At 42.6% G+C, this 14,340-nt stretch overlaps 1 pseudogene; it reads left to right on the top strand.

Annotated features, from left to right (window-relative positions):
• Positions 1-306: 306 nt before the first annotated feature.
• The window catches only part of LOC147624977 (phytepsin pseudogene), a 78,255-nt pseudogene continuing 64,221 nt past the window's right edge, over positions 307-14,340 (top strand).

The raw sequence follows: 14,340 nt of genomic DNA, 5'->3' as shown, positions 1-14,340 counted from the left end.
CAACTCCTGTCATGGCTATTCTTGACCCTTTTCTCCCTTTTTACGTTTATACGGATGCTTCTGATATTGCCACTAGTGCCGTCTTGGTGCAACAAGGACATGCTATTGTATTTGATAGTCATAAGCACTCTACAGTTCAAGTAAGATACCCAATATATGATGACAAGGAATTTCTGACTATTGTTTATGCCTATTGTGTGTGGAAACATTATCTCCTTGGTGGTGAAAATGGATCATCATTCTTTGAAATACATCTTCACGCAGTCAGTTTTATGAATGCTAGGCAAGCATGTAGTATTCATATATATGACAATTGAGTATGTTCTTGGTCTTACCAATGTGGTTGCAGATGCCCTCAGTCATATGCCGCCAGCTTCGGTCTTGGCTATTTCTATAGTTGAAATGGATATACCTCAAAGTTTCAAGGATCCTTACTCAAAGGATCGTGATTTTGGAACTGCATTTCGAATTCTCAATTTTCAGAATGCAACTCCTTTTGATGGAGCATATACATTAGTGGATGGTTTATTATATTATCGGGATTGTATTTCTGTACCTCATGATACTCATGTTCTAAGAGTCTTGGTGAAAGAACATCACGAGGTCACTTATGTTGCACACCCAGGCATCAACAAGACATATTGTCTTTTGACGGCTATATACTATTGGCCTCAAATGAAGCAAGATTATATTAAGTTAATCACAGCATGTCTTTCGTGCCAATGTACGAAAGCTAGCAGACAAGTTCCATCTGGTCTTCTTCAACCACTTCCATCTCCCAAAATGAATGCTGGGAAAGTATTAGTCTGGTTATCAACCATGGTGGAATGTAATCTTTTAGTAAGACCACTGGCCATGTGGACCACTCTGTGGAATGTAACCCAAATGGATTCACACCATCCGTTGCCAACCCTAGGTGTAAATGTCGAGGGTCATCATTGAAAATGGGCCAAGTTGCATCAATGTGTTCAACAGAATCAGTAGGCACATACATCACATTGTCACTTGATCGACTCCCCACATAACATGACATCAATCCGGCACAATAGGCGAACATCAAAACATGTGTCTAATGCATGGTATGATTGGAAAGTGTCTCAACACTTTACAAGGTACTTTATCTCTCATGACATCTTGCCGATAAGGACTCTTACCGCATTCGAGATGCACACTCGCATTACAATGTGGTCCTCAATAAAGTATAAAATCACTACGACAAGCATGAATCAAATAAAGTATAAAATCACATTGTAGTTGAGGCCAAATATAGTGAGTGCTCTCTTTGCCACTTCCCGTGACTCCAACATAACGTTACTGTGAGGTAGTAATTTTCCCATGATAGACATGTATGCTAAGTGTGGTACACTTGCAAAAGTACCGTGAGTGCCTATTGTACGTAATGTTTGAGATGTAGTCTCATGGAGTGAACTAATTACAAGATCTTCTCAATGAGTAAGGTGAGGAAGCACTAATTTCTGATGAATGGATGCAATGTGTGGGCCTCTCTCCAAACACAATCACCTTCATTAGCATGTTAAAATAGCATAAGAATGTGAACAAATTCTCGAATTTTGGCATGGGGGTTAGTCGAAGAAGTTGTTGTTCTTGAACCTTTAGCTACATCTTGAAAGCATGTGGTAGTATAGGAGCAGCTGACAAGATAAACTCAATTCATAACAAATCTATGACGAATGGGTTGTTTGTGCTTGCCACTACTCTGATCCACGCGTATGACAAATGTCGTGTACTCACAAAATTAGCATAAGTGCTTGATAAGCATTTATGGTGTGAATGTGTGCATGCCTTGTTTTCCTTGCATGTGCTCTTTATGTGTTGTTGTGTGTTGTACGTGAATGAGAAAAAATTGAATAGATTTTTAACATGACTTTTCTTACAACAATATTTTCTACTATGTTTTGCAATCATTATGGTAGTCTCTTTTACAATGTGTGTGTGTGTGTGTGTGTGTGAGAGAGAGAGAGAGAGAGAGAGAGAGAGAGAGAGAGAGAGAGAGAGACAGAGAGAGAGAGAGAGAGAGATTTAGGTAAGATATCTTTGTGAAACATCAACACATGTGGGTAATTAGGTCAATATAATGACCAAAATGATTTTTTTATATTAAAAGAAAACCTTATTTTTATCTACGTGGTAGCATGTGGGGAGATAAAATCCTTAAAAGATAGGTATGCCACATTGAGACACACACAGAGAGAGAGAGAGAGAGAGAGAGAGAGAGACAGAGAGAGAGAGAGAATTACATCATGCATAGCTTCTAACAGAAGGGACTTGCATAGCTTCTGATACAAGTGGTTGGCATGTGTGTATGAGAGAGAGAGAGAGAGAGAGAGTAGACAATCGCCCTATGAGAAAATGATCTAAGCAAAATGGGCCTCTTTCTCCTCTTGAATCTTGAAGATGTGTGCTGTGTTGGGGACAAAATCTCAAAAACTCAAGGCTGGACTTGCTTTGTTTGGTTCAATGCAAAGGGTACACAAATGTGATTTGTGCCCTTCTTTTCATGCCTCCCATTTGTTCCTTCTCTTCCTCGGGTGACATCAAAAGGCTCTTTGTACAAATTTGTATGAAGATTAAATTTTGAAAGCTACAAAGATGACGTGAAAATGGTGAAGAATTTAAGAGCCCACAAGCGCCTACTACCTATGTATGAGATACCAGACAAAGGCTCTGCTACCCACCATCAAGTGCTTTGTCTTCTTCTTCTTTTGTGAAAAAGAAAATGCATCATACATGTCAAGAAACCTTACCCAAAAGGGCGAGGAGTCACATAATAGAATGAAAGAAAAGCCCTCTTCCATATCATGTAAGGAGTGTGTGATGAGAAAGACCCACGGGCAAAAAGAAAAGTAAAAGCCTAACAAATATATGAACCTACAACGCATTCACATGCATACACACAACATAGTGAGACTTGCTGACAACTTGTAGAGGAGAAGATATTACGCATACCCATACACTCGCAGAGACCACATAGGTAAACATAAAAGAGACCCACAAGCTTCAACCATCCCCCTCTACACCATCCATTGTGGGTTAGTGTATTAGTGCATAAACCTAACAAGTATAAATGAAGATTTACTCTATCACCATGTGGATCCTACTTGCAGTGGCACGGCTGCCAAAACATTTTAGGAAAGAAAAGAGTGTGTTTTTGTAGGGAATCTTGAAAGCTGTGATCATCATATTATTGCAATAAAGGCCTAAGGTTTCATGCATCATGTAGAAATGATGGATTTTTCTCTTTATAAAAATGTATATATCAATCTTGCACATTGTTGTGATAATGCCTTAAGTAACTTTGCTCAAATGCAAGATGAATTTAAACATTTACTTCATACCATTGAGAATTTCTCATGCAGGTGTTTCATGTTTCAAACGAGAGTTATGAAATAATTTTGACACTAGCACTAACAAATCTAACAAAAAATCAAAAGCATCTAATTGCCAATATCATTTCTTCTTATTAAATGGAAACCTTCTCTCTATCCATGTGGAGGCCTGTGATGAGGAAAAATCCAGAGAGAGAGAGAGAGCAATCACCATGATACTCTGTGAGAGAGATTAGGCATAGCTTCTCATGACAACGATCTTTTGATCATGACGATGAACTAAGAAAATGATCAAAGCATAAGAGGAAACGTGGTTGGGAACATTGAGCTGAGAACAAGGGCCTGCAAATTGTGTGAGGTGATGAAGAAGGGCAACAAGAAGGATGCCACCCACTCACATGGCACTTTGTGGTGGGAAGAGAGAGAGAGAGAGAGAGAGAGAGAGAGAGAGAGAGAGAGAGAGAGAGAGAGCATGTGTGCATGTGGATTTCTATAGAAACACTAAAACAAGCATAGGGGAGGCAAACAAATGATTTAGGGGAGATTGTCAATTAGGGGAAGATTCACGCCGGGCCTCTTTCTTCTCTTGAATCTTGAAGATGTGTGGTTGTTGGTAGCGTAGACTCTAGAGGCAGCACATAAGGGAAAACAAATTCATGGAAAGATTGTTTCCTAGGATTCGGTCCTAAAGAGGATATGCTATAGGAAAAAGAGGTAAGGCAAAGGTGGTAAAGGAAGGAGAGTCTCAGAATCTGTCTCTACCACTTCCAGCTGTCCACTATTCTAGGTAGGACTGAGTGTGTAGGATGGCATGTGAGTGGGTGCTATGGGCTTAATTAACATCCAGCTCGAGATTCCATATTTCTCAAACTTTTTGCTTTGAATTATTTGAAACCAACTTTTTTTTTTGTGTCTGATCACTTTCCATGATTCAATGGGTAACAAGAGCCTTTTATGCACCAGTTGGCTGATGATGTTTGTCACGCTCAAACACATAATTTCAATGACAGGATGGACGTGAGAACTCTCCGGTAACTCAAGTTTATATGCTACATCCCCAATCTTCTTAAGGATTTTAAAAGGACCATAATATCTCGGAGAAAGTTTATCACACTTTCCCGTTTTCATGGTTTCTGACTGCGCAGGAACCTTTAGGAATACAAAGTCACCTTCTACAAAGGTCACCTTTCTTCATCCTTTATTCGCATAAGTTTTAGCGCAATCTTGAGCGCTACGAATGCTCTCACGTGCGGCTCTGAGCATATCATTCATATCTTCAAGGAAATCCTTGACAGATTGAATCTTCTCCTTTTCTAGGCCTACAACCATCGGAGATCTTGGCTGGAATCCATACATTAACATGAATGGTGTAAATCCAGTCGCTGGTGTTTGGAGCTGTTATAGGTAAACTCCAATAAGGGCAAGTACTCTTCCCAATTAGATTGCTTCTTACTAACATAAGAACGCAATATATCCTCTAGAATTTGGTTAACTCTTTCAGTTTGACCATCAGACTCCGGATGATCAGCCGTACTCATACTCAGAGTAGTATCCAACTTTTTGAAGACTCCCTCCAAAAATGACTGTTGAACTTTCTATCTCTATCCGACACTATATTTGCGGGCAGGCCATATAGCTTGTAGAGATGTTAAATAAAGAGTTTTGCCAACTTTGGCGTTTTTACAGTTTTCTTCGTGGCGATAAACTTTGCCATTTTAGTTAACCTGTCCACTACCACCCACACCGAGTCATTCTCTTGACTCGTCTTGGGTAAACCGGTAATGAAATCCATGGAAATGCTTTCCCATTTCCCTTGAGGAATCTCCAGCAGATGGAGTAGTCCTCCAACCTTAAGACATTCATGTTTATTGACCTGGCACTTACTGCATTTCAGCACATAAGTCTGGACGTCCTTAAACAAACTAGGCCAATAAAACTGTCTTTTTACTAGTGCATAGGTCTTCTGAATCCCAGGATGACCCGCACTTGGACTATCATGACTTTATTTAAGAATTTGGGCCCGAAGTCACCAATAGTTGGTACACATATTCTACCCTTATAGAGTAAGTACCCGTCATCAATGGAGTAATTAGAATATTTCTCCCCCCAATGAAGTTTATCACTCCCCTTTGAAGCCGTGGTAGTCAAAGGTGATGAAGGGCCTACGTCAGAGCTCTCCGGCTCCAAACTATACCCAGAAGACACGGCTAGTCGCTCCGGACTAACTCTCACTTCCCTTCTCGTTGCACCTTCGGCCAGTCTCTCCGGACTAGCAATACGTGCCAACGAGGGAGGTGGTCACGTCTGTGAAGAAGTGCGTACGCGTATAGTGCGCCAGACCTCTGTAAAAGATGGATCGTGCTCACATAAACCACGTAGAGACTCCAAGAAATCATTCTTGAAGACTGTGAAACTAAGTTCATTAATCTGTGGCATGCGACTAAGTGCATCTGCCACCACGTTATACTTACCTTTCTGGTAACATATCTGAAGGTCAAACTCCTGTAGAATCTCTGCCCATCGAGCTTTTCTACCCTTCAGTTCATTTTGACTTGAAATCCATTTCAGACTTTCATGGTCCATCCGGACCTCAAAAGTAGCACCATATAAATAGTGTCTCCACTTTTTCAGTGCATGAACTATCGCTAGTAACTCTCGCTCATTAGCCAAGTAGTTACGCTGCGCACGATCTAACTTTTTACTCTCAAATGCAATTGGGCGTCCCCTTTGCATAAGTACGGCCCCAATGGCCTCATTACTAGCGTCTGTTTCCAAAACAAACGGCTCATTTGGATCCACAATAGTCAAAATAGGTGCAGCTGCTACAGTCACCTTGAGCTTATCAAAGCTTTTCTGTTGGGCTTCCCCCCAACTAATGTTTTTTGTTTTTGACCATAAACTGGTCAGTCAACGGGACTATGATCTTCACGTAGTCCTTCACATACTGGTGGAAGAACCCCGACATGCAAAGAAAAATCTGCAGTTTCTCGAGATTCTTTGGCGCTGGCCATTTAAGAATAGCCTCTACTTTTTTTGGCTACATCCGCGTACCATTGGCGGATATAATATGGCCAAGGTAGTGAATTTCTGTTTCAAAAAATTCACATTTGCTCTTCTTTGCAAATAGTTTGTGCTTTCGCAACAACTCGAACACTGGACGCAAATGCTCTACGTGTTCTTTCTGTGTCTAACTGTACACAAGAATATCATCTAGGAAAACTACTACGAATTTTCCCAGATATGGACGTAAAATGCTGTCCATTAGCGTCATAAACGTCTCTGGAGCATTGGTTAGCCCAAATGGCATGACCAAAAACTCAAAATGCCCAAAACGGGTCCTAAATGCTGTCTTCGCAACATCTTCTGCTTTTATTCTAACCTGATGATACCCAGATCTCAGGTCTATTTTTGTAAAGTATCTCGACCCATAGAGTTGATCAAACAACTCATCCATGCGTGGCATTGGATACTTGTTCTTAATCGTTATCTGATTAAGAGCCCTATAGTCTATGCACATCCTCATAGATCCATCTTTCTTCTTTACCAGAAGAATAGGCGATGCCCACCACCACACGGACTTGAACTAGGTCGAATAAAGCCTTTTTTCAAATATTTCGTTAATTGTTTTTCCACCTCCGCAGGTTTGCTTATAGGTTTTGATCCTGGCATAACTTGGATGCCATGGTCTACTTCTCTAGATGGTGGTAAACCATCTGGTAAATCATCGGGAAAAACATCCTGAAATTCCACTAATAAATTCATTAAAGTATCTACATATTTTTTCTTTAATGTCTCATTCACCTTGGATTTTTTCTTGTTTGAATCACATGCATGCCAAACAGGGTTTTCAAACAGTGGGTCTCGTCCAAGGTTATTTTGTTTTTCTTGTTTGTCTACGCAAACATCATTTATCGTTTCATCTACGGAAACAGAATTCAAAAGAGGGTAACAAGCATATACCTCTGCTATCTGGTCTCTGCGGACCGCTGTACACAACTCCATGGAGGAAATAAGTGGTGTGGCAGGGACAGTATGGTCGCCCTGCAGGGTGATGACTCTACCTCCGTGCTCAAAACATAGTGTATTATGTAAGTAATTCCGAGCTAGACTAGGGCCCATGCCATACAGCCACTCCCTGCCTAGATATATGTCTGCTCTGGCTAAGTGCATGACCTGAAAGTCAAGCGGAGCCTCGTAGTCCTGCATAGATAATGGGACCCCCAATACTATGGTATTCCATATCGTTTTATCATATCCGTTGGCTAGGCCAACAGTATACTCATGATCACTCCGGGTCTCAGTTAATCCCAACTTCTTGACTAACGAGTAGTTCAAGAAGTTGTGGCTAGCTCCATCATCAATAAAAATTGTGACTCTACGGCCACCTATGGTGCCATACATGTGCACCATGTCATGCGGACCTACAGTAGGCTGCCACATCGCTGGTGTCACTGAACAAGCGTGATGCTCATCACAATGACACACTGTCACCTCTCTGAACTCTGCGGAACTGAGAGAGGGAGTCTCTGCACTGTATGCAACTACCTAGAAGATTTACCATCTTTTTTGGGCTCGCATTGCCACTCGTGCTGGCTTTAGGCTTTGGACACTCAGCCTTCGTGTGCCCTACTTCATTGCAATTAAAGCAGCGATTTTCCTTTCGCGCTTTAATATACTGCTCTTTCTTTTGGATTTCGGTGTCTCTTTTTTTTTTGGATGGTCGCGGTTTTTTAGACCAATGACCACCTTGTCCTTCCTGGTCCGTCCTATCCCCTTGTTTCTCACTGCGGAACCCTTTTCTTTTGAGGCCTGACCTCCTCTTTTCACTACCCTCGGCCCTGCTAGAACCACCATGCGCACTACAACGCTTGATGTCATCAAATATCTGTGCATATTGAATTGCCTCTGCTAAGTCTTTAGGTTGTAAGGGCTCTACATACTCAAGGTAATCATCTTTGAGGCCTCTCTTAAAGCCTCGCAATGTCTAGAATGCATCGATTCCCTTTAGCTTGAGTACTATCTCCCTGTAGTTTGAGATGTACTGAGTTAGGGATTTGTTCTCCATCGAGCACTTATCCCATAACTCCCAGCTTCTCTCTGCCTCATTAACAGGCAAAAATTCTGTTCAAATTTCGTCCAAGTGGCAGGGCGAGTTGTCAAACTCATCCACCACTTGTACGCTTTGCCGGTTAATGAGAGGCTAGCCTCTATATACGGTTGGGCTGCTGTCGCAGCGCGTGCAAATCTGACCACTTCGCTAGAAACATATTGAATGAGTCCTTGTTTCTCTCCTTTTCCTCGCCACCAAAACTAGGCGGCTTTAAGTCTTTTAACAACAATGAAGCTGTCGCTACAGATGGCCCCGCAGGCGCATCGGCCTGTACTCCTGCAATTACTGGCGAGACTACGCTCACCCGTGCCGCAGGAGCTTGGCTACCACGAGGAGTCGGAGTACTAGCCGAGGCGGCTGTCAGTGCATCTAACCGTGTGGAGATGCTCTGGTAGCATCGTGACTAAATCAGCTTGGACTTTACCCATAGTGTTCAATTTGGCATTAAGATATTTAAACAGTCCACTAGAGAGCTCCATCTCTGTTAGGACATCAGCAGGGTCCAATAGGTCATAGTTATCGTCGTCATAATCCAAGAGGTCCTCCTCGGTCCCCTCGGCGACGTCAGTGTTCATGTCCTCTGGCTCATCGGCCAGAAAGGGGTCATCAGCCAATGCGGCCGCTCTGCGAGCTCGCTGGGTCCTAAGGCAGGGTCAATAGACGAGGAGGGCACTGGGCAGATCACGCTGTCATGCCATGGCACGTCTATGGTGTGAAACCATGCATATGAGGCCATTAAAAATGCAAATCCAGATGCATGGGATTAAGTGCCATGACTTGAGTCATTATATGATGACCATGTACATATGTTCATATTGTAAATGAGGTTCAATAAGACGAACCGAGGCTGAGTTTGGTCTCGAAGCTTTTGTATATGAGTGTGGTGTGAATTATGAATACCCTTTGGAGATATTGTGTCTTGGAATGCCATGATTTCAGTTCTTACTCGGAATGAGCAAAACAAGAAGAACTTTAATAAGATACTGCACACATTCAAAGTCTTTATGTGTCCTCATAAGTAGAATGATCCCTTCAATAATATCTTCATGTCCATGGATGGTGAATCTAGTGGCAACTATGCTAATGAGAACTATTTCAAAATGGCTCTTGTGAGTAAGGTGGTGGTGGTGGTTTAGCTGTTACTCAGACTTCATGGGTAAGTGGGAAACACTCAATTATGTACATGGTCTGCGTGGCTATGTAAATGATGGTATGGGTGGCTCGTCAAAGAGCTATGTGAATGATGTAAATGGCTACCCATGTGCATGATGTGTAGTAGCTTCTCTATGGTATCGATGAGCCGAGTCAATGATTACCACTTACGGGAGTGCAAGCATGATGCATGCTTTAGTAGGCTTATGATATGAATATGATATTTGATGCTGCTTTGGTCCAAGCATATACATATGAGGAGTAGATATATCATGTGTGTAGAAGGTAGTAAAGACGGCAGCTTGCGTGGCAGTAACCAAATGAGATATCCGAAATTAATGCAAAAAAAAGGTGGCGCAAGAGTTTTTGAAACCTGGGAAATACAAAAATTCAGCTACAAAAGGTGGGGAGGGCCCGAATCCCTTACGAGAAGGAAAGAAAAACCAGAGAGGGAGCACATATTGCAGGGGGTATGTAGAAAACGGAGAGGAGTGTGAAGGAAAAATAAAGACCAGAGAGCAGATGAACCAGAGATTCTAAAATGTGGAGAATATCTTCTGTTCGTGCCATGTAGGGTTTCGAATTACAAAGGAAATCAAGCTGCTTCTATTGATACGCCTCCTGAAGCTTCCGTCAAGTGAAGGTGACTACTGTTGAATCCACGTGATGGGCGATTCGTTGGACACTCTGGTGATTAAGCCTTCATTGCCTAAGGACTAAAAGGGAGCTCTCTGGTGCAGCAGAAGTGAAGAGCCAGGGGGGTGCAGGGAGGAAGGCGGCCTGCAGTTTCCGAGGGTTACGTAGAGCAGGTTGGTGCTGGTGCCCCTGTTTACCTCGCTGCTGTCCTAGAGATCTAACTGGAGAAGAGAGAGCAAAGGGGAGATGAGGCTACTAAGGCTGGGTATAAGGCGCACAGAAGCGCAGCATAAGGCAGAGTACAGAGGCGTGAAAGACAAGCGGGCGACCTGGTTTTTGAAGAGCCGGGAGGGGGCTGGTAATACTGCGGAGGGGGGGGGAAGGATCAGAGAGGCGGTGGTGCTGTGGAGGCTGCTTTGTCTGTCTATTTGGAATATCCTTCGTGGTGCTAATGACTATTTGCTGGATGAGATGCAATGCTCACTGCATGACACACTCAGTATTATAAAAAGGACACTGGAGTCAAACACGATTGTAGCAGGCGGTGGTCGTCTACAAGTGCAGAGAGTGTACAAAGAGCTCAAGCATCTTTGAAATATTAATTGTGATTGAAGCATTAAGATCCAGGAGTCGTGGCCTTCCCAATCGTGCTATGGTGCTCATGACCAGCCTCGAGCTACCAATATCTAGTATGTTGGTGTTTCTTTGGGATATGCTCCAATAGGCTGTGCATTTGTTGATGAGCTGATTTTTACCTCTTGATCCGGAGCTCAGTTGTTCTCTGCTAGTATGTGTGTTATGATTATGATGGTAATTTGTGTGTGATTTTGGAAGTGCATGTGTGATGATGAACTTGTAACCAAGGAAGAGAAAGAGAGAATGATACTAATTTCAAAGCTTCAAGAATTGAAATGATTTGGGACATGTACATGTCAACAAAAATGGTGATGTCTTATGCTCCTTGAGGAACTATCTATTTGTTTTCTTGCTGGGATTTTGGAAGTTACTCTCACAGCTAGAAGTCCCGTGCTTTCCCAGCAACACCGCACACGTCACGACAGCTTTGGTGAACCCGACGTGAAACTGCTGGGGTGAGAGTGTGGTGAAATACACAGGGAAGCTATGGCTGAGAATCCTGAGGGTTAGGGGGTTCATTTTGACCCCGAAGTTATGCAAATGTTTCAGATGTTTACTATGTATATGCAACAGCAGCAAGCTGCTGAGAGGGGACAAATTTCCACGACCAAAGCACTGCAATCAATTGTGAAAAAGGTGGATCAATTTGATGGTAAAGACATCACAAAGTACCTGCGTAATTACACAAAGGAAATGGAGCTAAACAGGGTGACTGAGGAGGATATGGTTTGAAGTTTTGAGCTGGTATGTGTTCCTGAAATAAGAGAGCGCATAAGAGGATTGCAGACAGCACATGGTGGCAGAAATTGGGAGGAGTTGAAGCTTGCTTTAAAGGATGAATATTTCATGGAGGATTCCGAGCGAATGACCAAACGAACTTTCTTGGAATGGGTCACAAAACCCAAAATGGGAATTTCTGCCACACAGAGTTGCTAAGAGAGTTTGAGAAGCACTATGCCCAGCTCTCAAGGATAGAGCGCACAACTTTGGATAGAGAAAAAACAGAGCTCTTCTTACAAGCAGCTGGGAAAGATCTCCAAGAGAAACTGGAAATCCTCCTTCAGGATAAGGATACAGAGCAGGGGCTAAAGAATGATTGGAATGATGTCGAGGATGCGGTTACCATGCTAGCAAAGCGGCAGCGAAGGAGGGATAAAATGGTGATGAGCTCGGCAACTCCTATAACTGCTGTTACCCCTGAGAATCTACCAAAACCTAGCTGCTACAATCCCAAAGGTAGAAGGGCCGATGGATGAGCTTATTAAGGGTATGCGAGACCTAAAATTGAAGATGTCCAGGATTGAGAAAAAAGGGCTACCATTAGGGCAGGCTTCTATGCAAAGGCCTCAAAGCAAAGAAGGGTTTACATTTAGATGTATATGGTGTGATGACCCAGAACATGCAAAGAAAGACTGTGCTAGATATAAAGAAGCCCTCAGAAATCAACTTGTGTTTTTCAAAGATGGGAAAATCCACCTTACAGAGACTGGTCTTCCATTAAGCACAAACTTTGGGAAAGGAGGGATGAAAAAGCTGGTTGAGGATATGGCTGCTAGCCATGCTATCTCTATGGTTGAGGCAGCAACCTATGGGTTAAAGGCTGGTCAATCAAAGCAGGGATCTGAGAATGATGAAGATTATGAGAATGAAGATTTTTGGCCATCAACAATGGAATTAATTGCGTCAAAGAAGGTGTCTAAGCAAGCTTTGCATGAGGCAGGTGACTGTATACGTCTTGAGACTGGCTGGGAGGAGCCTGTGGATTCTTTATCTGTTCATGCCTACATTGAAAAATGCCAGAATAATGAGGCACAGGTAGAGGAAAAGCTTAAGAGGGAAAATGAGGAAGGAGGGCCATCAAAAGGGGTCACTCGTGATAGTGAAAAGAAGGATCCTGGGCCATCACATATGCCTCCACCGCATAGCAGACCTCCACAGGAAGTATCAATGGAAGAAGTGCCAGCAAAAATGAAGCATGAGAAGGAGAAGGGTAAAGGGAAAAGTCCACTCTACAAGCTTCAATCTGATATTGAAGCCGCAACAACAGATCTCAAAAAGGTGCTTGAAGAGAGGATTCTAAACAGCAGGGTAGAATTTACACTAGGGGAAGTCCTGGGGATTGCAAAGAAAGAATTCCATGATGAGATAATTGATATTATACGAAGGAAAAGGCAGTCCATAATTGAATCTATTCCATCACAAGGGGAGGCAAGCACTTCTAAGACTCATGGAGTACAGGTACAGCAAAAGGAAGAGAGAGAAAATGTGGTGGAATGTAATCACTCTGCTGAAGGGGCACGACAAGTGCGCTTTGTGGAAGAGGATGATGAAAAAGAAGTTCTTACAAAGAGTCATTACTCCAGGACATTGGGCAAGGGCCACCACTGAAACCCTTGTCAAGATAGGTGACTTGGAAGAGCCGTATGTCGCTCTAATCGACCATGGGTCTGAAATAAATCTTATGGCTAAAAATCTCTACAACAAATGTAAGTGGCCAATGGATGTAGATCATGGGTGGATGATTAAAGCAGCTAATAACTCATCTGGAGAGCTCTATGCAGCATGTCCAAATGTAAGGGTAACTATAGGGGATGTGAAAGATGATCAGAACTTCTTTGTTCAGGAGATGTCATCGTATCCCCTCATCCTTGGGCAACCCTACATTACAGTTGCGAGGATGGAAACAAAAGTTTTGGATGATGGCTCGGCATATGCAAGAATAAGGAGTAAAGATGGCAAGAAAGCTGTTCAGTTCTTGACAGTTTGCATTAACCATGAAAGGAACCGTGAATCTCTTCGAGCACAGTCACTCCCAAAGATAAATAGAGAATTCATGAACTACAAGGACATGAGGGATTTTGGCCAGGTGCCATTGTAAAGCGGGATTCCAATGGTACAAGGGAAAATGAGTTCTTGCAGGACTCAATCAATGTAAATAACTTTTCAGCAAATTTTCAGGGATTTTCTAGCTATGGGTCACTGGTCTTTGTAAAAAGCAAGGATTTGAAGCGTGGCATGCGTAGACATGTACAAAATGAAGAAAAAAGTCTTGAGCAGTGTGGTCTTTTGGAGAAGAATGAGTTTATTTCAGGGGTGCTTGATGAGGTGTCATTTGTGGATACTATGGATGTGCTTTTTGATATGGGAAGAGCATGCTTATAGGGTGGAAATGAGATGATAGAGGTGTCATCTGTGGGGATGTATGATATAATCCGGGAATTTGAGGGGATGGAATGTAAAAACATGAATTGTGAGATGGATGCTCATGTTGATACAAAGTACAAAATGGTTGCTAAGAAGGTGAAACCAGTTGCCTTGCCCTTGCCACCAGGAAGCAAGGAGAAATTAGATGAAGCCTCTATGCAACCGAATCTCAGAGATCCGAAGAAAATTGGGCATAAGTTTACACAGGAAACCCTAAAAGAGCTGAAGATTGGTGAAAAGGATTTTCTATTGCCA

The sequence above is a fragment of the Cibotium barometz genome, chromosome 24 (genome assembly GCF_041138505.1).
Source record: "Cibotium barometz isolate CiBa-2024 chromosome 24, ASM4113850v1, whole genome shotgun sequence".
In the NCBI taxonomy this organism is placed as follows: Eukaryota; Viridiplantae; Streptophyta; class Polypodiopsida; order Cyatheales; family Cibotiaceae; genus Cibotium; species Cibotium barometz.
The sequence above is the reverse complement of the archived record's forward strand: the minus strand, read 5'-3'. Positions and strand labels throughout refer to the sequence as shown.